Raw genomic sequence first — 24,908 nt, 5'->3', positions numbered from 1 at the left:
GAGAAAATTAGGCTGCTGGGTACCAAACTGCAGTTGTAGGAATATTAGTGTTCCAAGCATAGCACAGTTGGGAGATTATAGATTTTAACAGCTTATTAGACATTTGTAAATAAAAGGAGTGTGTGTGCAAAGAATAAAATATTTTTTAAAAAATAAGTGAAAAGAAGTTAAAGGCTTCCAACACAAATGTGATGTTTGAGGATATAGAAATACTAATTGTTAATTTGATCATTACAGATCATGTGCATATATTAAGTTATCACACCACTTCTCATAAATATGTAATTTAATATGTCAATAAAAATAAACTTACCTGTCAGATAGAAAAAGAACATGTTCTAAAGAAAAAACTGCATCCTATGCCAAGATGTGCCAGCTCCTGGGACTGGCAATGGTGGCTTTTAAACAGCTCTTAGAAATGTCTTTGATGAAGTAAAACAAAAATGAAAAAGAATAAGAAATCTCAGCATTAAATAAACAAACAATTGGTATTCTAGAACTGAAAAGCCATTCCAGCCTCCCATTTGTCCACTAAACTCGGCCCAAGGACCGCCACTCTGTGAGGCCTTCCTAGGGCTCCAGCATCCGGCAGCCCACACATTGCTCATGGAAGGAGGGGAACTCAGGAAGAAAAAACTAGATGCCAGGACAGTCTCCTCACTGTTCTCAGTCGGTGACTGACAGTGACGGAGCAGAGCTGGCCTTTTTGATTCCAAGAGAGGGACATTGGTCCTGCACCCTTCAGTGGACATGGCCTACTGCGGATAGAAGTACCGTGCCTTCTTTGGCACAGTCAGTTCTTGGGACAACAAGCCTTATTGCTATAGCTGTATAACATGGGTGGGTCAGTGACTTCCAGTGAATTCTGCCAGGGTTTACGTCACTGTCTTAGCCCTTGGCTACAGCCAGCATCTGTGGCACAGAGACTAGATCCTAATGATCACGTGCCACCAGGCCAGTTGCGTCTCTGGAAGGCGGACCTGCAGGAGGTGAGTACTGGATAAGTTGACTCTGACCTCATCATTCACCCCAAATCCAAAGTGTTCCCCATTCCTAGATGCCCCATCATCTAGGCTGTTCATAGCTCTGAAACAGTATTACAGGGCAGCCCATGGGCCACACGACCTGTTACATCAGTCGACTAACTGTTACCTGTGGGTCCAGCTCCACGACTTGCAGCTGTCCAGGCCTTTATCACATGTCCTGTTTCATATTTTGTTTCCTATTAATGGTTGTCCATAGTGGCCACTTAGTTTAGTTTATTCCCTCACAGCTCAGAGAGCTAACCTCCTAGGTATGCGACTTTCCGAACCACACAGAACCCAGTCCTCATCAGGGTTCCCAAGAAGACTTGATATTCTGTGTCATGGTCTTAAAATTCTTAATCTTTAAATAAGAGCTCTATGTTTTCATTTGGCACTGAGCTCCTCAAATGGTGTAGTCAGGCCTGTCCAGGATGTTGTAGGGCAGCATCCAGCCTTCTTCCTTCTTCCTGGATTTTTCTTCGCTGCCACTGATATTGACCCTATCCAACACAGCAGGGCAGACACACGCATGACTGGCCCTGAGTCCAAAGTGGCCTTGTCATTTAGAACCACCATGACCAGTCCAATCCACTCGACATCAGTGACTTAGAAAGTCTTACAAGCCATTGGTTAAGCCCAGCTGAGAATGGTATCATTATGGTCAACTCAGTTAGACAGAACTAAGAATGAAACCACTTGTAGAATGGAGGGGTCTTCTATATTCCACCAGAATATTCTGTCATTACAAAGGAGGTTGCTTGGTCACACTGGGCCCAAGGGATGATCATGTAGAATCATAAGAAACAATGGCCATTCTCCACTTAGTGGACACTATCCTGTGCCCCCTGAAGCTGAATACAGCTGGCATCTCAGAGACCCTGAGAATGGGCCGCCACAGAGCACTCTTGGATGGCATCTTGACAGGATGAGTGTGGCCTGCTCAGTTTCAGGGCCTGCAGTGCCCTCCCAAGCAGGGAGGCAGTCTCAGCTATGTTCCACAGTTATCAGCATTTATCTGCCAGTTTTTACCACTTTCACTAACCTGTGAGGCCCTTGAGGACCAAGATACACTGTGTTTGCATTCTCAGTATCCACCTAACAGAGATCTACAGTATTTGTTAAAGGAATAAATGAGAGGGAGATTAGCCAATCAGTGTCGCCCTTAGTGCGGTCAGACTTGGATCCTATCAAACTCCATCATTTGTTTTCTGTGCTGTTCTAGCCCCTGGACTGCAGATAACATGGGCTTCTGGCTCACTTCATTTCCCAAGCCCCATTCTTAGCTTGCAGATGACGGCTGCTCAAAGGACCGTTCCGTTCACTTTTTTGTTTCATAGAACTTACAATTCTTAGAATTCTGTTGTGTCAGCCTGGTTTTCAAGTCTTTCCCATGACTCTGATTCTCCCCGAATCTGTTCTCCACTTGTTTTTGAGACAAGTCACTAACACATTGTTTCAGGGGCTGGGGATGTGGCTCAGTCAGCTGAGTGCTTGCCTAGCAGGCCTTAGGTCCTGGGTTTCATTCCCCAAACTGGATAAAGTGGATGCAGTGGAGGATCAGAAGTTCAAGGTCATCCTCATCGATTTAGTGAGTTCAAGGCTAGCCCTGGGCTACATGAGACCTTGCCTCAACACTAAAACTTACTACTAACAATTTATTTTAGAGATTACCCACATCTTAAAATTCTTCAAAGATAATTTTCCGTTAAGTCATGCCTCCCTTTTGAGTCCCCTGGCTAGAATGAACCAAGTTGCTCAGTGCTATAAAGGTGTTTGCACACCGCTACTGGGTTCTCCACCCTGTGATAGTCATGTCTCCAGGTGTTTAGATGGGACTCCTTCCCAAGGGAAGCAGGGTTCCAGAGGCCAAGCATCATATGGCTGTGTGCCTTGTGCTGCCTGTCCTATAAGAAGGTACTGGCTTCCCGAGGCAGCAGGAGAGAAGAGCAGGGTGCGGCCTGTGTAGAAGGCACTGTGTGTCGTACCGTGTCCAGGCAGGAGAGGCTTCGAGGGCACTGCTCAGGAGTCAGACCTGATCTCCCACAGTTGGAGTTCACTGCCCTTGAACAAGTTTATTGCAAAGCTTAAAGTTATGCCCAACAATAAGTAATGCATTTATATACTAGGTAAGAAGTGACTAGCCACACTCAGGGTATCCCACAGCAGGACCTCCGCTGCTCCGCCCCGCAAGGCCACCTCCTGTTTCCCATGGTCCCTGCTGGCTTTGGCCGTCTCTCATGGGCACTGTGGCAGAGCTGGCAGAGCACCAAGTGGCCAGCAGTGGTAGCCAAAGGGGCTAGGTTCCCAATCACTAGTATCAGCCGAGTTCTATCAGTGTACAGCTTCAAAAGAACCTCAGCCAGCTGCCACCAGAACACTGGCAACTGCCAAGCAAGCCTCACCCTGTCCTGCCTTCTCTGTGGCTCCAGGCTGACAGTGCCTTCCCACAGGAGGGGGCAGTACAAGGCAGGAGCTTCCAAATGTTCTCTTTGAGAGGAAGCGGCAAGGCTGTACACCCATCACCTCACCTAGAGGCCTTTGATGGCAGATTCTCCCTGCCTCCTGCCCACTAGCTTCTGAGAGATCAGAAACAACAGGCATCTACAGCAAGGTGGGAAGAGAAGCAGACAGCATCCTGCCTGCAGCTAGCTGATGGAGAAGCAGGGAGTTTCAGCCAGACTGGGGGAGGGTATGTAGTATGTATGTATGTATGTATGTATGTACGTATGATGTGTTTTACCATTATTTTTAAATACCCAGAAGGGCTGTAGACTGTCCAGCATTTCACCTAAGAGGAAAGAGGAAGCAGCTCTCCAGACACTTACTTGCTGCCAGCCCCCTTCTCAAGTCCAGTCTGTCCGATAATATGATTGTACTATATAGTGCAAAGTGTACTGTTAGCCAGCGATGAAAGTGAGTTCTTACTGACATCTGTTGTTTTGTTCTGTGTTTCACAATCATTTATCTTCTCTAAACGGAACATGAAAGGACAAACAGACACAGACAGCGCCACCAGGCTGCCACCTTACCAAGCCAATTTTAAATTTTAACACTTGGCATCAGACAGGTCCTTTAGTTTTATAACAGAAGCCATTGTAACCCATGGGAGAAACAAAGTGTGGCTTCTCATCCTTTACACTGACGCCTTCAGGAAGGTTCCATAGATGTTTAGACACTTCCCTGTGTGACGGGAACTCAGAGCATTTTATACAATGCTGAATTGAGTTCATTTATGATATTTGTGAGATTTTATTATTTGTCTTTGTAGAACTACATCTGGTTACACTGTTTTTGAAAGCTTGAATGGAACATTCATTTACACTGTTTTTGAAAATTGAATGGAACATTCATAGCCTGAGGTTTCATAGACAGAAATGAAGGTAACTGAGGCTCTACAAGAACAAACGATACTTTAAGATTTAAGATCTGACAGCTGAGCACATGAGAATTACATTAAAAGCATTTATGAGCCCAGAGATGCAGGACAGGCAACCACCATGCCGTGATGGGCAGTTACATCCTAAGAATCCAACACCAGTGTGCAAACATGGAGTCCACCAGTGTCATAGCGCTGGCCTACATTATCCAGACAGTGAAGTCATAAAACACTACGGCTTCATCTGCACAAGGTCTAGGAATATGGCAATATTATCTCTGATGGGTTGTGCAGACCATTCTAGTACATTGTGCATGGCTAGAAAATGCTAATTCTTATCATAAGAACTGCTGCCTAGGTAGACCCCCTAGGCCTAAGCAATTTACAGATTGTTTGGTTAGTCAGCTACACACATAAATGAATCCATTTGATGGGCTGCATTTGTCAAATGATTAAGTGGAGAAATACCAATTCTTTCAAAAGATTGTCTACTTCATAAAGACTAATTTAAAATGTGTGTGTACTAAAATTATTTTTACTTCACTCCTCATCCTGAGTTGTAGAAAAAATTATTTTGTTCTGTCTTGTGTAGACTGACATTTTCTGGAGACAACTGGGGTAGATCTTGAGCAGGAAAAGGCACCATGTTTATGTTTTTTAAAGATAACTATAGCAAATCTGTAAAAGTTTGGAAAAAGAATGGAAATAAGAAGGTTAATTGGTGCTATTCAAGCTGTTGAGACAAGGAAATAAGACTTGGCTAGGGTGGTGCTAATGCCAGGGCAGGGCCACAGCTGGGAGGGAGGGAAGATGCCCGTCTGTGAGACAGGCCAGGAGGAGCTGAGTTCTGGTAAAGAATCTGGCTCCAAACTCAGTCTAACTTTGCATTCCTGGAGTCGAGATTTGACAGTGTGGCATCTGCCTTATCAGGCTTCCTGGTCATTGAAACAGATGCCAGTCAAATGGCCTTGCAGTTTCAGAGGTGAAAGGCAAACACTGGTTATTTTCTGCTTTAAAGATTTTTTTCCCAAAAAATCTCTGTGCCAGAACAAAGGTGCATCATTTACAGATGCTGTGGGCTGTCTTTGGTGCCTAAGTGTGTTTTTGTGTTTGCCTCAAGCTGGGTACTGCCCCTCTGGTTTCAGAGATGACAGCAGTGATGGAAGTGGACCTGAGCTCCACCCTCAGTGATATGTATCCCCTAGACTCTGACACTCGAGGACAGCCATTGGAAAGCTCCCTATTGTGAGTAGAGACAGAAAATTAAAGAATGGGGCACTCACGACAGCAGTAACTAGCTTTCAGGGGAGGGAAGACGGCAGCTGCCATCTTGGAGCCTGAAGGGTTTGCGTTGTGGGAAAACACTTTATGGATAAGGAAGGGAACTGCTCAGTGACAGGTGTTTGGGCAAGAGACACTGGATTGGTCCAGGGACATTGAACCATGAAGGAGAGAAGTTGAAATGAAACCTCGGGGGTTGGAAGAGTGAAGACATCCACAGGGCACAGCTGTAGAACAGTCTAAGGACATGAGGTGGGAAGAGGGGAGCTGAACAAACAGATGACCCGGTCAGAAGAGCAGGAGGAGGAGCCGGGACCAAGGAGGCCGGCAGACTGCAGGACACTGCTCTTAAGGAATCACTCGGGCAGGGTGCCTTTAGGCAATGTTTTATGATAAACCAAGCACATAAAAAATCAGATTTTATAAAGGAGATATATTTATATAAATAGATTTATGTTTATAAATCACATCTTATGAGACATGAGATATAAGATAAATAAAATATAAGATTTATAAGTATAAATCACATGAAACATATATAGGTTTCATAGAAGAAATCATGTACATCATGTGTCACATTTTGAGGTCCAGAATAGTATTCTGTCAGAATATAAGAGGAAGGTTATGGTCTCCGTGAATCCATGTCAGTTTCAGCAAGCAGTCCTTAGTGGCTTTTTGTGATTTATTTAGCACATGCTCTGTTTAATCTGTCACTCGGGACAGAGCTGTCATTTTGCTCTTATGCCACCCAAGTCCCCCAAAGAAGAAATGGTTGTTACTGGTAACTGAAGTGTCCCCCAAAGCTACTATGTAATCTTTGCTTATGGCAAAGGAGACTTTGCAAAGAGATACTGTTACAGCTTTGAAATAGAAAGGAGACCCCAGATGGTCCAGACAGACGCAGTCTTAGTTCTTTCCTTGTTTCTATGTCAGGATATCTAAAGAAGCAGTTTAAGGAGGGAAGGGATAATCTGGGTGACAGTTTAACAGATGCGTCCCATTATAGTGGGAAAGCGTGGGGCAGGAGAGGAGGCCCACTGGTCACATTGCATCAGAAGGCAGTGGGCCACCAGCAGTAACAGTCAAGCATTTGTGTGTGCAAAGTGCCTAGGACAGTGTGAGCCAAAGTGTAGGAGGCCTTGCCAAGTGTGAGCCTGCTTAGTCCTCACTGCAGCCTTCCAAGTGCCGGCGGCACATGGTGAGTGCTATGATGGAGCACTGTCGAGGATAGAGGGTCTCCCATCATCACCCTCTCTACACAGGAGAAGCTGAGGTTATCATTGGCCCAAGCTCAGAGGACGAACAACTCAGAGGTACGGCCAGAGTGCCCACCTCCAGCTGGCTCCAGCCCTTCCCTACTGAGCTGGGCAGTAGTGGTCAAATCCACAATAACCATCTATGTGAATTAGGGAAACAGGAAATTATCTGGAGAAATTGTACTAATGTTAGTTTTGAGAGACTTGCTAATGCTTACAAGCAGCATATGCACCGTGTTTCCAGACTTCCCACGATAATGCTTTATGAACCACATGCAGACTGAACAGAATGTCAGGTGGACCTTGTTTGAAATTTACAACTGACTGTGTTCACATGCTTCCCACAGGACTGAACTATTTCCATGTTCGTGAAGAAATGGAACAGGAGCTTACAAACTTAGACTTTTCACCATGTCAAGAGACATTGTCTACAAGTGTGACTCTTGATGGTGTGAATCCCAGCATTTAGGAGGCAGAGGCAAGCATATCTGTGAGTTTGAGGCCAGCCTGGTCTACATAGTGAGTTCCAAGACAGCCAGAGCTATATAGTGAGACCCTGTCTTAAGGAAAGAAAAGAAAAAGAAATACGGCTTTCATTTGTTTGTATAGCATTTGTAAATAAAATGTCCCTGGTTCTAATGAATATTTATCATTCCAAGCATGTGGATGTTCATACGTATAGGGGTGCACATGTGTGGGGTACTTATATACAGGTGTGTATGTGCCTATGGAGACCAGAAGTTGACATTGTCAGTCTCCCTTGATTAATCTCCACTTCATTCACTGAGGCAGGGTCTCTCACTGAACCCAGAGATAGCAGCTACTCTCGCTCATCCACTTACCCTGGGGGTCCTGGGTCTCTGCCTCCTCAGCACTGCATTACAGGCAAATTGAAATGCTCACTTGCTTTTCTGTGAGAGCCAGAGATCCAGACTAAGTCCTCACATTGGCACAACAGGCACTTGATCCACTGAGCTACCCCGCCTCTCATTGCACACCTCCTTAAGTCTCAGGTATCTATTTTTAATTAATAAAGGAAGGCAACAAGATTTACCTGAAATGGCTCACCTACTCACCTACTTCTGATAGGTAGGCAGGCCGGCCGGCAGGCAGAGAGACCAACTTTATTTCCTCTACAGAAAAAACTCAAAATTTGCAAATTATATAAAGGACTCATCAATATATAAAATTTTTATTTCTAACACTTTTTCACTTCTTGTGTGTACCTGCTGTAATTATTCCCAACAAAGCCACAATGCATAGAATGTTAGTATGAACTATCTTATAGAATAATTTTAGAAGATTCATTCATTACCTCGTCAGAATTGCTTCATTATTAGTCATCCATAAAATATGTCATTACCTTTTGGTTTCCAGATTTGGATTTTCAAGAAGGGACTTGTTACATAGCCCCAGTCCACCTAGACCTCATGAGGCTCATGACTCGGTCTCCCAGCCCCTGGGTATACAGGCATACGTCACCACAGCAGTTTAGTCTACTGTGCTAACGTTCATTTAATCTTTGGACAAAGAAGGATTGTGTGCTCCTTTCTGCTGGGGTGTATCCCCTGGTCTCCTTTCACTAAACTCTTGACTGGACGCCAGTTTCTGGGAAGTGGAACTCGGGAAATCACATGACCTGCCTACTCTTTTAGCTTTCTTCAACAAATGGCCATCCTTCATTAATTCGTATGTTGTTTATCTGTGTCTTACAGGGCTCCATCTTTTTCCAAGACCAAGCTTCACACTTGTCACCAGGAAGACTTTAACAGCAGTCTTAGAAACCATTGGCTCATTTTTAATGGGGGGAGGGAGAAATGAAAATAGGGTTTTTTTTTTCTTTTGTGGTTTTATTTACCTATTGTAGATTATTCATTAAAAATCTTTCTTTTAAAACATCATTGGTTTTCAATTGCTTTAAAAAAAGCCATAAAGCACCATCTACTCTTTTCAAAATGAAGGAACATCTATACAAAAACCTAGCCTGTGAACTGTGCCGATCTCCCACTGTGTGCTGGAGGAAGCTGCACACTAGAGAGTAGGGTGTGTCTGCATCATGTGGAGGAGAGCACAGCTGAAGTGTATGCTCTGCCACTGAGTTAGTCAACAGACACTTGTGTAGTGTGTGCTGTGTGTCGGACCGTTGTGGTGACCTAGAACACAGCAGAGAGCAAGCGGCTGAGGTTGCCGCCCTCGCCAACAGCTCCTGAACATTTGTTAACAGTCCTGCTTCCCGGCTGAGGTGAGATACTCCGAAAGGAGCTCTTGTTGGTTGGTTGACTCGGGTGCTGAAAATAACATACCCCAGGGCACCCCAAAAGTACCTTCTTTATTTTTATGTGTATATTTGTGCACTGTGTATATGCCTGTGCCTTTGGAGGCCAAGAATAGGGATTTGGATTCCCCAGGACTGAAGTTACAGATGATTATAAACTAGCATGTGGGTGCTGGGAATTGAACCTGGGTCCTCTGGAAGAGCAGCCAGTACTCTTAACCACTGAGCCATTTCTCCAGCCCCACTGAAAGTACTTTTTAAAGCAGTCCTTTTTTTTTCTTCAGTGAATACAAGTTATGAGTCAGCCAGTCTGGGGCAGGGTCTGAACTTTTTTGAAATCTTCCTTTAGTGGGATGTGCAGTCAGACGAACAGGTGAAGACCTCTGCACACCGTCTCCTCTCTACACACCGTCCCGTTTCCATTTTACCTAGACTATAATTCTCGAATGTTAGAGAAAAGTGGAGGTGGAACTGATGAATTAAGTGATGAGACCAGACTCCAGCCATCTCTGCGTGCTCCATAACCCTCAAAGATCAGAGATGGGAGCTAATAAAGTAATTATGCAGGACCCTCAAGGGCGTGGCTTAGCTGACTCCACCCCTTCCTGAGCCGTTTCTTGCATAAGAGGCTCAGTTAAAAGAGTCCCTGAGAGTTCAAGCTCTTTGGGGGCAAATGCCAGAAATGTGTCTCCCTTATGATTATCTTGGTTACTTTTCCTGTTGTGATAAAACACTCTGACAAAGGAACAAGAATGTAAAGGGTTTGTTCTGGCGTGCAGTCATGGACCAGTCCATCAGGAACGATGGGTGGAGATCAAGTACCACACAAAATTGAGAAAGCTGGAGGGCAGTAACATGACACTCATCTCCCTGCGTCCTGACTGGTGGTGCAATGTGACCAGCTGCCTCCTCACACTCCGGCCTCCTTGACCGCCCCGTCTGAGATTCTGGGAAAGCAGCCACCAACAGTTGATTCAATTAAACTCACTGTCATCTGTGGAGAAAAGTTAACAACAAAAAAATCATATACAGTGACCTGAATAAAGCACTTAGGGAGTGGGATGCAGAAAACAGACACAGGACTTAGAATGGCATTTCTGGAGAGAACTGATGCCCATAGTCTACTCTAGTAGGCAGGAAGCTAAATCTGAGTACCAAAGAGAGAGAGGACCCTCAGGCTGAGGGGACCACCACCTACATGGAGAGAAGTGCAGGGTAGGGAAGAGATTGAGGTCCTGACAGGGATGCAGGGAGCTGACTACGGAGGCTGGAGCGAGGCCCTGGGAAGGGTGGAGGGAGACCCTGACAGTGGTGGCAGGGAGGACACGAGGCTGGAGTGAGAACTCAGGAACCAGAGCAGAGCATTTGTGAGGAAAGTTGAGGCAATATGCTCCATGGATCTCACAACAGGGGAAGGAATGAACTTTTGAGCCCAAGGGTGATGGAAATCATGAGCAGTCACTAATTCAACTGGGGATGAAGAACTTGGGAGGGATGACTGCATTGGGCATGGGCACAGAAGAAGTCCTGCTCCTAGTGAACACAAGCAAAAACTGAAGGTAAGCAGAGCTGGGTATGTGGCCAGACCCAGCCTGAGAGAGGACCCCAGTGGTTCAGGCAGGGCATCAGTAAGGCAGAGGTAGGAAAGAGCACTTCCCGGAGGGCAGAACAGAGATGCAACTAGATGTCACAGGTGGGACCTGTCGTAAGGCTGCAGAAGAACATGTATTGTGATCCAGGAATAAAGCACTTAGGGGGTGGGATGCATAATCATGCATTAGGTGCAGTCACACTGTCAGGGAAGAGGTTGCAGAGTCACCAGGAAGTGAGAGACAACAGCAACCGACTGCAGTATCTATGTGTGACATTGAACGACTTAGCCAGGTTCCTTTGTACTCAGACTTGCTACAGTGATTGCAAGTTGTGTCTAGAGAGAGAATGGTCTAAAATCAGCTTGGCCTAATGCATCTGTGTACCTGTAGCCTCAGCTACTTGGGAAGGTGGGGCGGGAGGATCACTTGAGCCCAGAAAGCCAAGGCCAGGCCTGGACAACAGAGAAATAGCCCATCTCAGATAAAGAAGTAAATGAATAATAACAGTATTCTGGGTATTCTCGGAGGAGCCAGAGTCAGAAAGGTGAGGGTGTGAAAAGAAGCCACTCTCAGGACGGACACCATGCACAGGGAAACGCTGTTTTGTCTCACGTACAGATTGGGCAAGGGGAGGCAGAGACTCCAACCTCTGCCTGCAGCTGGGCCTCACGGTCCCTCCCACTTTTCACCCACTGAGTTTTAGGGGAGCCCTGTTGCCCAGGAAGACAGAGAAACCCCTGGAACCTGGAGCTCAGCCCCCATAACAATCTCTGCTTACTCCACAGAGCTGACCTACTAGCTGCCTGCACCCGACCTGTGCCTCTGAGTGGCTTAGCTACCCAGGAGGCCTTCCTCCTATCCTTCCTCAGGTCCGAAACAAAGGCTCCAGCCAGAACCAGGGCCTCCTCCCCTAGACTTGGCGGTTCCCTGAGTAGTGGGCATTTGACCTCACTGTGTATCCTCAGTCACACTAAAGGAGATGCGCTCTGTGGCCAACGCAGGGAGCCAGGAAGGGAAAGCTGGCCCCGTAAAGTGGGCGTCTACAGGGATAGGCAGGGGGTACCCAAGGCGGGGGGCGGGGCATTCAAAGCCAGAGGGACAGGTGATTTGAGAGTTGGCTAAATAAAAGGAGAGCCAAATCTCATGCGCATACGCACGACTGGTGTTCCGAGAAAGAGTAAAGTAGAACACTCAAGGACTCCTCCATCCTCCCAACCACGGTGCCCCCTGCCATGACTGCCAGCACACGGGCACACAAGTAACTCAAGAATGCACAGGAAGCTGTCCTTCTGAAGAGAGACAGAAAGAAATGCCCTGGCAAACCCAAGTGACACTAAGAACATCCTGCTGAAGAAAAGACCCACAATTGTCAATAGGCCCTGCCTGGCAGGGCCTCCTTCCAGTAAATTCCCTTTTCATTCAAAACCATTACAGATTTAGTTTCTGGAACTTGAAACCACACCATCTTAGCAAATCACACCTGGATTACCCCAAAGCTAGAATGGATGAGGGAGGGGAAGAAGTGCAATGAATGAAGACATCTACTGAGGGGAGTGATGTCATGCTTGATGCTAACAGGCAATTAATGACCCCTGCTCCCTCCCACCAGCATCTTCCCAGGCAGAAACAGTTTAGTGATCCCCTTTGGAGTGATCCCCTTTGACTATTCTAGCCCAGCTCAAATGGACTCTCCCAGGCTGGTTTTGCTCTCACGGGTTATGTACTAACACAATCTGACCCTGTGTTCAAAGGAATTGATTCTTAGTAATGACTCTAGTCTGGAGATGGAGCTCAGTTGGTAGAGTGCATGCCTAGAAAGAAGGAAGCCCTGGGCTCAGTCCCCAGTGGTGCATAAACCAAACACGGTGGCGCATGCATTCCCAGCACTTGGGAGGTCGAGTCTGGGGGACTGGGAGTTCCAGGTTATCCTCAGCTACGGTAATACTACTCTGGTTTCTGCAGTCGTGTACACAGACACGGGAGAATTTATCCTTTGGTGTGTTGTACAGATGCTCTGGGCCTTTCCCTATTTCAGGTAAAGGGGAGATGACCTCCCACTATTGAAATGCCTGCTCGTATTTACTGGCTAAAATGCATGAATTAGAACATTCCATCCAAAATATATTGATTTTAGCTGGGCATAGTGGAATACATTTTTAATTTCAGTATTACAAAGGTTGTTGAGGCAGGAGCTATCTCCATGAGTTCAAGGCTAACCTGGACAACATAGTAAAAGTCTGTTTAAAACATAGTGTTGATTTTTTTAGTATCCTGGGTTTTCACAAATTATGGCCCAATGATTATCCCTTCATAGTTCTCCACACCCGCTAAATCAAGTTTGTAGAAGGTAGGCTGGGGAACTGGCGAGGTGGCTCAGCGGTGAAGGGCATTGGCAGTTCTTCCAGAGGTCCCGAGTTCAATTCCCAGCAGCCACGTGGAGGCTCACAGCCATCTATAATGGGATCTGAGGCCCTCTTCTGGTGTGCAGATCTATATGCAGATAGAGCGCCATATACTATACATAAAATAAATAAAGAAAAAGAAAATGTGAACGTTTAAAAAAAAAAAAAAAGGTGGGATGAAGAGATGGGTCAATGGTTAAGAGCATTTGTTGCTCTTCCAGAGGACCCAAGTTCAGTTCCCAGAACTCAAGTTAGGACACATCATTAAAACTTTTAAATGTTTAAGTAAATGCCACTTTAAATTTTAAATTTTAATTTAGCATATAGTATGAGGTTCCATGGTGGGATTTAAAGCATACTTTCTTTCTGTTGACCTTTCTGCTTTTTCTTCTCAACCTCCTGCACCCCTTGTTCTCTCCTACCCCTCATGTCCTCATGTTCATTTTAATGTCACATATGCTTTATGATCAGCCTCTGGTTATATGACCTACACACACTCACACACACACAGACACACACGTACATACACACTCACATGCATACACACACAAGTATACACACACACTCATACATACACACACACTCACATACATACACACACACTCACATACGCGCACACACATACATACATACACACACACATACATACACACGTATACACACATTCATACACACACTCACATACACACACACTCACATACATACACACACACTCACATACACACCCACATACATACATACAGTCACATGCATACACATACATATATATACACACACCCACATACATACACACACCCATATACACACACTCACATACACTCATACACACTCACACATACACTCACACACTCTTAAAGCTAAGATATGTATTTGAGAGAGTGCATGTAACTTGTCTTTTTTAATCTGGGTTGCCTCACTTAAAATAATTTTCCACCCACTTACTTATGAATTTCATAAATTCATTTTTCTTTATGGCAAATAAATTCACATTGTATAGATTGTATAGACCACAATTTAATTATCCATTCATCTACTGATGAACATCTAGGCTGGTTCCATTTTTTTACTACCATGACCAAAGAGGTGATAAACATGAATGAGTGGGCATCCCTAGGGATACCGAGGGCACAGAGCCTTTGGGTGTGTTCACACGAGTGGAATAGCTGGATCATGTGGTGCTAATTTCTGGAGAAACCTCTTTACTCATTACAGAATACCTGAGAACATGACAGAGGAAGGGTTGATTTTGCCTTACCATCATAGCAAGGAGAATGGGGCAGATCTGCAGTCAGAAAGAGAGGAATGTGGTGCTCAGCTCGCTTTCTGGGACTAAGACAAGTGCTGTCCCCACATTCAGAGTGGGTCTCCCCACCTCAGTTCAGCGTCTCTGGAGATGCTCTCACAGACATGTCCAGATGGTTACCTCCCAGGTTATCCTAACTCCCATGAGGCTGACAATAAAGATTAGCCATCACACCATAATATAATTTTCAGCTAGCCTCTTCTACTCAGAAAAGTTATTTTGAATTTCACTCATAGTTTCCCATGCACAATAACTCATTCCGTTTGGTGGAAGCTCCACCTTAGCCCCTGGCACCCTGGCATCCATATACCCAAAGAATCTGGAATGTTCTGGTGGAAGCCCCACCTCTCTGTCCAGACCCTGCCCCTCAGAAAGTCCTGCCAAACATGGCTCCTCCCCCAGAGATGCTCAAGACCACTCCCACAGGGTATTTAAACTACTCTCCAGAAAACAGACACGTGGTTTTTTGGTCTCTCCTCCCTGTCTCCTCTCTGGGGGACTGGAAAATCACCAGGTACTGAATTCCTCTCAGGTGCCTGCCCTGAGGAGATTTCTCCCAGAGTCCTGGGGAGGGTGCCAGGAGCAGCGGGGGTTACTAATCTGAGAGATATCAAATGAATCTACTTACATGCAGCTCTTAGGTCCATTCACTTTATTCTTCTGAGACAAAACTCTATCTCCACAGCTTCAGTTCTGTTCTCATACTCAGCTCCTCTCTGTCCCTTCTCCTCCTGTCCTCTCGTGGTTCTAAGTCCTTTTCATCCTGTTCTCATCTTTGTCTACATTCCTATCTCCATCCTCGTTCCTTCCTCTCCTCTTCCTGTGACCTGTGTCCATACACCTACCATCAGCAATACTCTGTCCCTGCCACTTTCTGGTCTCGCAGGGTAAGTCTGGTTGGTAGCTAGGAAACCTGCCTCATAGCTTGATGTACCTGGTATGTAAAAACCCTTTTGTTCTAAAAAAGTTGCTCAAGGGTGTCACTTGGGCTGTGAGAGAAAAGGGGGTCTGAGCTTAATTTGCACAAGAAGCAAGGCTATGTACCTAACATCCACCTGGCCTAGGTGGTGTCTCCATATGGATTTTACCTAGCAGGTGGCCTGTGGAGCTTATTCTGTCGGCCATTTGTCCTTAGATGCTTTTGTCCAGAGCTAGCCCTGGCTTTGTGTGCTTGCCAAAGGAGATAACTGTAGCAGGTAGACATCTGAATTCTAATGCTAACAAGAAGCAGAAAGCCTGGAAGTAGGAAGCCTTGCCTGTGTGACTGTATACAAATACTTTAGTTGTATATGCCCAATGACTGATCAATCCACTCTGTTTAGAAGTTCTCAGGAAAAGAATCAATTGGGAAAGCTGCCATAGTGCACAAGAACATCATTGCAGGAACTGGCATGCATATATATGCTAATATCACCAAGACTCCATGAGGCTTGGCTTTTTCCTCTGGAAGAGCCCTGCTTCTTCCAGGCATTGGCCTTTGCTATAGTCAGCTGAATTCCTGCTTCATAGTTCTGTGGCCTGCAGCAACCCAGAACTACTTTACCCATTAAACCGGAGCTTTTTCTATTTCAATCTGATTCGGTCTGATTTGGATTGCTGCATCAGTGGAGAGGCTTATTGGGGTGCAAAAACTCTTCAGGAACCTAGTACTCAGTATGATAGTAGGAAGGGAGAGGAATCTATGGAAAAGGACTAAGTCACGATGGCTCACCCACCCATGAATGATATTTGTGCCTTTATAAAAAAAGAGCGCCGGGCGGTGGTGGCGCACGCCTTTAATCCCAGCACTCGGGAGGCAGAGCCAGGCGGATCTCTGTGAGTTCAAGGCCAGCCTGGGCTACCAAGTGAGTCCCAGGAAAGGCGCAAAGCTACACAGAGAAACCCTGTCTCGAAAAAACAAAACAAAAAAAAAAAAAAAAAAAAAAAAAAAAGAGCTTCAGCAAGCTCCCTGTCCCCTTCTGTCATGTTAGGGAGAAGCAATAAATTGTCACTTGTGGAGCAAAGAGAAATCCCTTACCAGTTAGCCAGACAGCAAAACCATCTTGGATTCCTCAGCCTCAAGCAATATGAGTGATGCATACCTGTCCCCTATAAACTATTCAGTCTAAGGTATGTTGTTATAGCTACCTGAACAGACCAAGGCCATCTGGTCTTATGACCCAGCCCTTACTAGATATATGAGCTTCTTATTCCTATTAACCGAGTTAGTCAAACAGGAATGATGACTCATTTTCTCTCACATCTGAACTGTGGGCTGGTATCAAGTGTGGCATGACACTGTGCTTCACACCAGAACATTGGTAGGAGGCTCCCACAACAAGAAGAAGTTCCCAGGAGGAAACAAACCATCCTGTGGGTCACCAAGCCTCACCTAGCTGTGGTGTGAATTCCTGTGAACTATTATTTCTTTTAAAGTATCATAGTTTCTAAAGGGAAAAGCAAATGGTAACTGATAGATGACAGATAGGTAGGTAGGCAGGCAGGCAGGCAGACAGACAGACAGACAATGTCTTAGGATTTCCATGACCAAAACAACTTGGGAAAGAAAAGGCTTATTTCACTCATAGTTCCATGTAACAATTCATCATCAAAAGCAGTGAGGGCAGGAACTCAAGCAGGGCAGGAACCTGGAGGAAGAAGCTGATGCAGAGGCCATGGAGGATTGCTGCTTACTGGCTTGTTCTCATAACTTGCTCAGCCCACTTTCTTATAGAACCCAGGACCACCAGGGATGGCACTACCCACAGTGGCTGACCCTCTACTCTCAAACACTAATTAAGAAAATGCTCTACAGGCTTACCCACAGCCCGATCTTACAGTGGCATTTTCTCAATTGAGGTTCCCTTCTTTCAGATAACTCTAGCTTGTCTGTCAAGTTGACATAAGACTAGCCAGCACAGATAGGTAGGTAGGTAGGTAAGTAGGTAGGTAGGTAGGTAGGTATAGAGCTGGGCATTGTATTCATGCCTCTAACCCAGTCCTTGGGTGGTATAGACAGAGGATCAGGAGTTCAAGGTCATCTTTGACTACACAGCAACTTTGAGAACCATATGAACTATAAGAGGCCCTGCTTCAAATAAAAGATACATACATGCAGATGTATATGAATACATACATACATACAGATTACACAAACATCTCTTGGTGTCCTTGAAGAACTGGTTCCAAGACCCTATGCAAATATTAAAATCCATCACATTCAGATCCTTAAATAACATGGTGTAGTGTTTTCATACGACCTACTTACATCTTGCTGTATATGCTGAATCAACTCTAGACAACTATAAAGCCAAACCATTTCCAAATGGTAAATCAACAGTTGCACTCCATCATTTAGAGAATAATGAAAAAAACAAAATCTGTGTATGTTCAGTGAAGATGCAAGTCTTTTTTAATAATTTATTTATTTTTATTTTATGTACATTGGTATTTTGACTGCATATATGTCTGTATGAGGGTATCAGATCCCCTGGAACTAGAGTTACAGACAGTTGTGAGCTGCCAGGTGAGTACTGGGAATTGAACCCGGGTCCTCTAAAAGAACAGCTAGTGCTCTTAACTGCTGAGCCATCTCTCCAGCCCCTAGATGCGAGTCTTAAAAAATATTTTCTGGCCAGATGGTGGTGACACACGCTTTTAATCCCAGCACTCGGGAGGCAGAGCAAGGAGGATTTCTGTGAGTTTGAGGCCAGCCTAGTCTACAGAGTGAGATCCAGGACAGACTCCAAAACTACACAAAGAAACCCTGTCTCAAAATAAACCAAAAACAAAAATATATATTTTCTGCCTGCCAGTGGTGGCACACACCTTTAATCCCAGCACTCAGAAGGCAGAGGCAAGCAGATCTCTGAGTTCAAGGCCAGCCTGGCCTACAGAGTGAGTTCCAGGACAGCCAGGACTCTTACACAGAGAAACCCCCTCTTGGAAAACAAAACAAAACAAAACAAAACAAAACAAAACAAAACCTTTTTTTCTATTCTTGCCTGGTGGATTCTGCCAATAGAGAAGCCACACCAAGAGAAGGCCGAGTCTATGTGGATGTGTGCATGGGGTGGGGCAATGGGGAGGTCTTGCTTTATGAGATTCTTATCGAGAAATTGCTGACAAAGTTCACATGAAATGCCCTTGGCAATTCTGCATGATTGTCCTGCAATAACCACTCAGCCCACATAACTAGCCCAGGGTCAGGCTCCATAGTGCAGTCCACAGGGCAATGGTAATTTGATGCCCCTTCCAGTGGTCTTCCATAATAAAAGAATCATCGTAAACTATTTCTGTTTCGGGACTGACCCATATGCTAGCAGTCACAGTCAGCCACACCCACATGGTCCTCAAGCAAAGGCTGGCAAACTCCCCACTTACTTCAAGGCCTGATCTAAGATGGACTTTCTTAGCAAGGCTCCAATGGGCAAAGCCACAGAAGTTCTCTGTTCTCTAGACAAAAGGAATGGAGATGGAGGGAGAAAGAAGGGGGAAGAGGAGGAGGAGCAGGGGGAAGAGAAGGAAGGAAAGGAAGAGACAAGAGGGGAACTGAAGGGGAGAGTGGGAAATATTTCAGACTGTTCTCGCCCCTATTTGCTTCTAAATTAAATTCAAGAGTTTCATTTAGGCCCAGTGTGCTGCTGCTCACCTTTAATCCCAGCACCCAGAAGGCAGAGGCAGGTGGATAGCTGTGAGTTCCAGGCCAGCCTGGCCTACTACAGTTCCAGGACAGGCAGAGCTGCATAACAGAGAGACCCTGTAGAAGAATGAGAAAGAGGAGGAAGAGGAGGAAGAGGAAGAGGAAGGAGAAGAAAGGTTCCCTTCCTGATCTGGTATTCTGCTACCTTACAGGAAGAGTGGACTCTGCAAGGATGTTCCCTCTAAAGGTGACACTGGTTCAATTTTCTACCTTTAATCCAAGAAAAGAATGTGCCATCAAATATATGTGGTGCTTCACGAGCTGACCGCCGTCTGGAGCTGTTGGGTTCCTCTGTGTGTCCTGTAGCCTTAGGGAGTGTCTACTGCCAAGGAGGACTCAACAAACAGTGGGCTGTTCAGTGAGCAACTGAAGATGCTCTTGGATAGATGAATGGATGAATGGATAGATGGGTGGATGGATGGATGGGTGGATGGATGGGTGGATGGATGGGTGGATGGATGGATGGATGGATGGATGGATGGATGGATGGATGGATGGATGGATGGATGGATGGGTGGATGGGTAGATGGGTGGATGGGTGGGTGGGTGGATGGGTGGATGGGTGGGTGGATGGGTGGGTGAATGGATGGCTTCTGGAGTTAGATCAAGAACAAATCAGAAATATAGTGTGCGCTAATTGAGATCCAGGAATAAAAGACTGCTGGACACAAACGAAAGACCTGGGGAGAGTTTGGCGGAGGGACTGTAGTGCAGCTTCTATGTGACAGCTACAATGGGGTTGTCCTGGCAGGGCCCCTCTAGAACTCTTGGCTTCTTTTTTTCTTTCATTTCCTTTTTCCATTTTCCTGTGTATTTGTACACATGGATGAGATTAAATAGAAGAATTAGGGTAGGAGCAAGAGGTGTGCACAGTTAAGCCTTCTTGGAGACATGGTACCTCACGTGGTTGTCTCAGCTCCAGCTCAAGAAGGTGATTAGATAAAAAACTGTTAACCAGTTCGGCGTCTTGGCACATGCCTGCAATTCCAGCACTTGGCAGGTAGAGCAGGAGGAGCAGGAGTCAAAGGCCTCAAGTCAGAGTGAGTTCAAGGTCAGCCTGGCCTACATGAAACTGCCTCCAAAAAATGATCTATTAGCCATTGCCAGGAGCAGCAGGGACCAACCTGGTCCCTGCAAGATGATTTGCTCCTGAGTGCACCATTTTCACCATAAATCATCCTTCTGCCTGCCTGTGAGGCCTTGCTGCTCCTGGACTCCAGGGTGACTGCAGGTTTAGAGAGATGACTTCTCTTGGTGCCTTGAAGGAGGACGAGATCATCAGTTAAGGAGACAGACCCTTCTTTGTGACTAGCATACCTGTGCAGATTCAAGCAGGAGTCTGACCCAGAGCAAAGGAGACACACATAAAATGAAGGCAGTGAGGCCAAGCTTGCATCCTGGGACTCAGCGCTCTTTATCCAAAGCAGCTTCCAAGTGCCTGGTACCGAGACAGAGAGCATGGTCTGTTGTGAGTAACCCCTGAATTATCCATGTGCCTATATATATGAATATCAAGTGTCTTAGCCAGGCTTACTACTGTTGTGATGAAACACCATGACCAAAGTAGCGTGGAGAGAAGAGGGCCTGTTTTGTTTATACTTCCATATCACTGTTCCTCATGGAAGGAAGTCAGGACAGGAACTCAAACAAGGCAGGAACCTGGAGGCAGGACCTGATGCAGAGGCCATGGAATAATTAAGAAAATGTTCTATAGCTAGATCTCAGGGAGGCATTTTCTCAATTGAGGCTCCCTCCTTTCAGATAGCTTTAGCTTGTGTCAAACTGACATAAAACTAGCCAGGACACCAAGGTCTAGCACAGTGCTGGGCCCACAATAAACACCCAGGGTGTAGCGAGCAGCAAAACCACTTCATGGATGTAAAGAGAGATTGGTGTCTGACCGGCCCTGCATCTTTTGTAGTGCAGAATTGCTATCTGTTTGAAAACGGGCCTTTGTGTGAACACCACATCAAGGACTGTGCCACTGTCTACACAGAAAGGTAGCCAGACAGTAGGAGCTGTCACCCAGGCCCTGTCAAGAGGGCTCTGCCACCACAGTCATTGTTCCTGGTCCAGTTTTGTGTGTGTACACAGGTCAGAGGAAAATGGACTTGAGTCAGTTCTTTTCCTCTACCACGTAGGTCCCAGGGATTGAACTCAGGTCACAGGCTTGGTGGCAAGTGTCTGAGCCATCCTCTGAGCCATCTCATCGGCCCTTAACTGTGGTGAAGCATCTTAGCAAAAGCTAACACATGGCTATTGGCACAAACACCCGAGACACAGCTCTCACCTCAGAGAAACGAGAGATGCCTTACTCCAGTTGCTCCAAACACCATGCTCCACCGTGGTAACAGCTTCATGAAGGGCTGTTGGTCTTACTTACTGTAGTTCTAGAAGCTCTAGGACAATTTTATTAGAGTTTGAAAGTCTCCACAGCAGCACCAGTTAGAGGAGCATGGAGGAGAGGGAGGGAGTGGAGGCCGTGCTGTGTAAGCTGCTGTGGAGGACAGACACACGATGGAGAAGCAGCTGAGCAGTGAAGAGGAAGGCTGGAGAGAAAGAGCAAGCAGCCTCCAAGTGCATGAAAATGAAAGCTGTGCCTTTCTGAGTTAGGACCTACCCCAACCTCAAGACTGCTTGGCCTGTAGGTTGTACTGGAGGATGGGAGTTCCTGGGAGGGCAGGTCCAGTATCTCATTAAAAGAAGAATTACTCCACCTATCTCTCTAGCATGCCTTAAGGTGAACCTGCCTTTCTGGGGTGGTCCTGCCTTCCTGAGGTGTGGTCCTCAGCCAAGTCATTGGCCCCATCCAACTGGAATGTTAGGTCTCCATTTGGACAGAGATTCTATTCTTTGAACAGGCCCTTATTGCTACTCTAACATGACCCCCCTAAAGAGGTAACCCCAAAATCATTTAGGGATCAGATTAAGAATCAGAACCCTCAAACACTTTTGGTATTTCTAGCCTCTGGCAAGGACAAGGCTGCCAAGAGGCCCAAGGATATCTCTGACTTTTAGCTGAGAAATAAACTAGTTAATTTTCTTTGCTGTCTTTTTACCCTAGACTGCCTTATCTGTTTCTACCTCTATTCTCATCATTCCCCATTCTGAAGAGGTAACTGCCATTATGGAATTGGGGCAATGACTGAGCTAGCTTCTTCCTGCTGAATGGGGGCATAAGGTGTAGCAGGTGGGGTAACCCTGCACTGGGTCTACCTAAAAGTCCCCAAGTACATCACTAGTTCCCTTTGTATAACAGCTAGAGTCATCAGACAGAAAAGAGCCTCAGTTGAAGAAATGCTTCCATGAGATTCAGCTGTAAGGCTTTTTCTCAATTAGTGATAAATAGGGAAGAACCCTGCCCATGGTGGGTGGGTGGTACCATTCCTGGGCTGGTGGTCCTATGGTTCTATAAGAAAGCAGGCTGAGCAAGCCGGGGGAAGCAAGCCAGTAAGCAGCACCCCTTCATGGCCTCTGCATCAGGTCCTAACAGGATCTGACACTAACACCTCTGGAGAGGAGCTCGGAGGGCATGCACCAGCCTTAGCTAATAACTAACCATCTCATATCAGAAAAACCTCTCCTCCTGTGGAATTTTCCATCAGACTGGCTAACAATATCTGATGTCAGTGAGCTATAATGAAGTTGAAAAATCAAGACTATGAGAGTGTAAGAAAGGAAGGCTAAGTGGAAGGGGCAGAGGACGCACAGTGTAACACAATATTAATATCCTGATGTCACAGATCACTAAAAGGCATCAGTCAATTACCTTTGATGCCCAAAATTCATGAAAAGCAGGGTGTTCTCAGCCTTGATTGAACCACTCCATGAGAGAAGAACAGCACTGACCACTAAGAGGAACTGCCCTCAAACTCACTTCCAAGAAACCTTTCCAAGGCCTTGAATGTAAACAGCTGTTATCATTCAAAGCCCATTCACTCAGTCCTCTGGAAATGAGGCTCCTCAGGAGAAATGTGCCTCCATTCCTCGAACAGAATGCGGTGTTCTGGACCTCCTTTATTTTCTATATAAACAGCCCTTATTGAGAATTGTGTGCTTAGCATATGCTCCTGACACAGGTCACAGTGGATTTGTTTCCATCCTAGAAGGTTCTAACAGTGCAGAGGAGGTTCAGAATAAAAAGCTCATAATAGAGGCTGGAGTGATGGCTCGGTGATTAAGACTGCTCTTGCAGAGGACCTGGGTTTGGTTCCCACTGCCCACACGGCAACTCATAAACCACCTGTAATTCCAGTTTCAGGAGGATTCTGAAGCCCCTTTCTAGACTCTGCAGGAACTGCATACACATGGAACATATGCATACATGCAAGCAAACACTAATACACACAAAACAAAATAAAAACCCTCATAATAAATGTCCTCTGCTTCCAAGTTCTAAATTCGGGCAATGAAAAGGCTGCTATGAAAACATCACTAAATTCTATTTTAAGGACCTGGAGTCAAGGGAAGAGGACGTGTTGAACTAAATGAGAACAATAAAACCCCAGTAGGTTGGACAGCAGAAGCTGGCAAAGTATTTGTACAAAGAAACCTGACTGTACGGTTTCCTAAATTCTGCCTCAGTGGGAGAAAGCCACATGGTGTCCACAAGCCTAGAATGCACACCAGTGGCCAAGGAGCAAAGCAATCTTTGCATGGTGACTTTGACTCTGTCTTCAGAATCCTCAGGCTTGCAGACCACGTCCCACCTGGAGATACTAAGCCCACACATGTACTGACAAATAGAGATGCCCAGGACATTTTCTGCCTCTCTCTCCTGCTGTGGGATGTTCTGTATGCTGTGAATGTGTTGCTCTGATTCGCTGATAAATAAAATGCTGATTGGCCAGTATCCAGTCAGGAAGTATGGGCAGAATAAGCAGACAAGGAGAATTCTGGGAAGGAAAAACAGAAATGAGGAGGAGACACCAGTCAGCCATCCAGGGAGCAGCATGTAATGGCACACAGGTAAAACCACGGAACACGTGGCAACATATAGATGAACAGAAATGGGCTGAGTTTAAATGTATTAGCTAGTCAGTGGTAGGCCTGAGCTAATGGCCGAGCAGCTTTAATTAATATAAGCTTCTGAGTGATTATTTTATAAGTGGCTGCAGGGTCAGTGGGGCTGGGCAAGACAGGAAAACCTTTCGTTACACTCCCCCCCCACCCTTCTACTCTCCTTCTCCCTTTCTATATTTATTAAATATGATTTAGTCCAAGCTGTGTTTTAGGTATGGATTAGTGAGCCTTTTGTCGCTGTAAAAAAACATCAAGACCAAAATCAACATGAGGAGGGAAGGGTCTATTTTAGCTTACAGGTCATGGTCGTCAACCAGGAAGTAGGCCAGGAGCTCAAAGCAAGAAGCTGGAGGCAGGAACTTAAACAATCATGGAGGAACACTGTTGACTGGCTTGCTCCCCACAGCTTCTTTAGGCTGCTTTCTTATAGAACCCAAGACCACCTACTCAAGGAGTAGCACCACCCACGGTAGTCTGGAACTTCTCACATCAATTATTAATCAAGAAAATGCCCATAGACACACCGACAGGTCAATGTGATGGAGGCAGGTCCTCAAATGAGGGTCCCTCTTCCCAGGTGACTCTAGCTCCTATCAAATTAACTGAAACTGCCCAGCACAGGGGTTTTCTCTAGATATACCCTTCTGGACTCAAGGCAGGTACTCCTGGGCCTGTGTAATTCAGAGACCTTGAGG

General features: G+C 45.7%; 1 long non-coding RNA gene across 1 annotated transcript in view; it reads right to left on the bottom strand.

Annotated features, from left to right (window-relative positions):
• Positions 1-14,124: 14,124 nt before the first annotated feature.
• Positions 14,125-24,908, bottom strand: part of LOC131918635 (uncharacterized) — a 37,670-nt gene continuing 26,886 nt past the window's right edge. The window contains exons 2-3 of the long non-coding RNA XR_009381034.1: positions 20,509-20,629; positions 14,125-15,337 (exon numbers count right to left, since the gene is read on the bottom strand). This is a non-coding gene — a long non-coding RNA (uncharacterized LOC131918635). The remainder of the gene's footprint in view (positions 15,338-20,508; positions 20,630-24,908) is intronic.

Source organism: Peromyscus eremicus, chromosome 8b (genome assembly GCF_949786415.1).
Source record: "Peromyscus eremicus chromosome 8b, PerEre_H2_v1, whole genome shotgun sequence".
In the NCBI taxonomy this organism is placed as follows: Eukaryota; Metazoa; Chordata; class Mammalia; order Rodentia; family Cricetidae; genus Peromyscus; species Peromyscus eremicus.
This window is presented reverse-complemented; position numbering and strand designations above follow the sequence as displayed.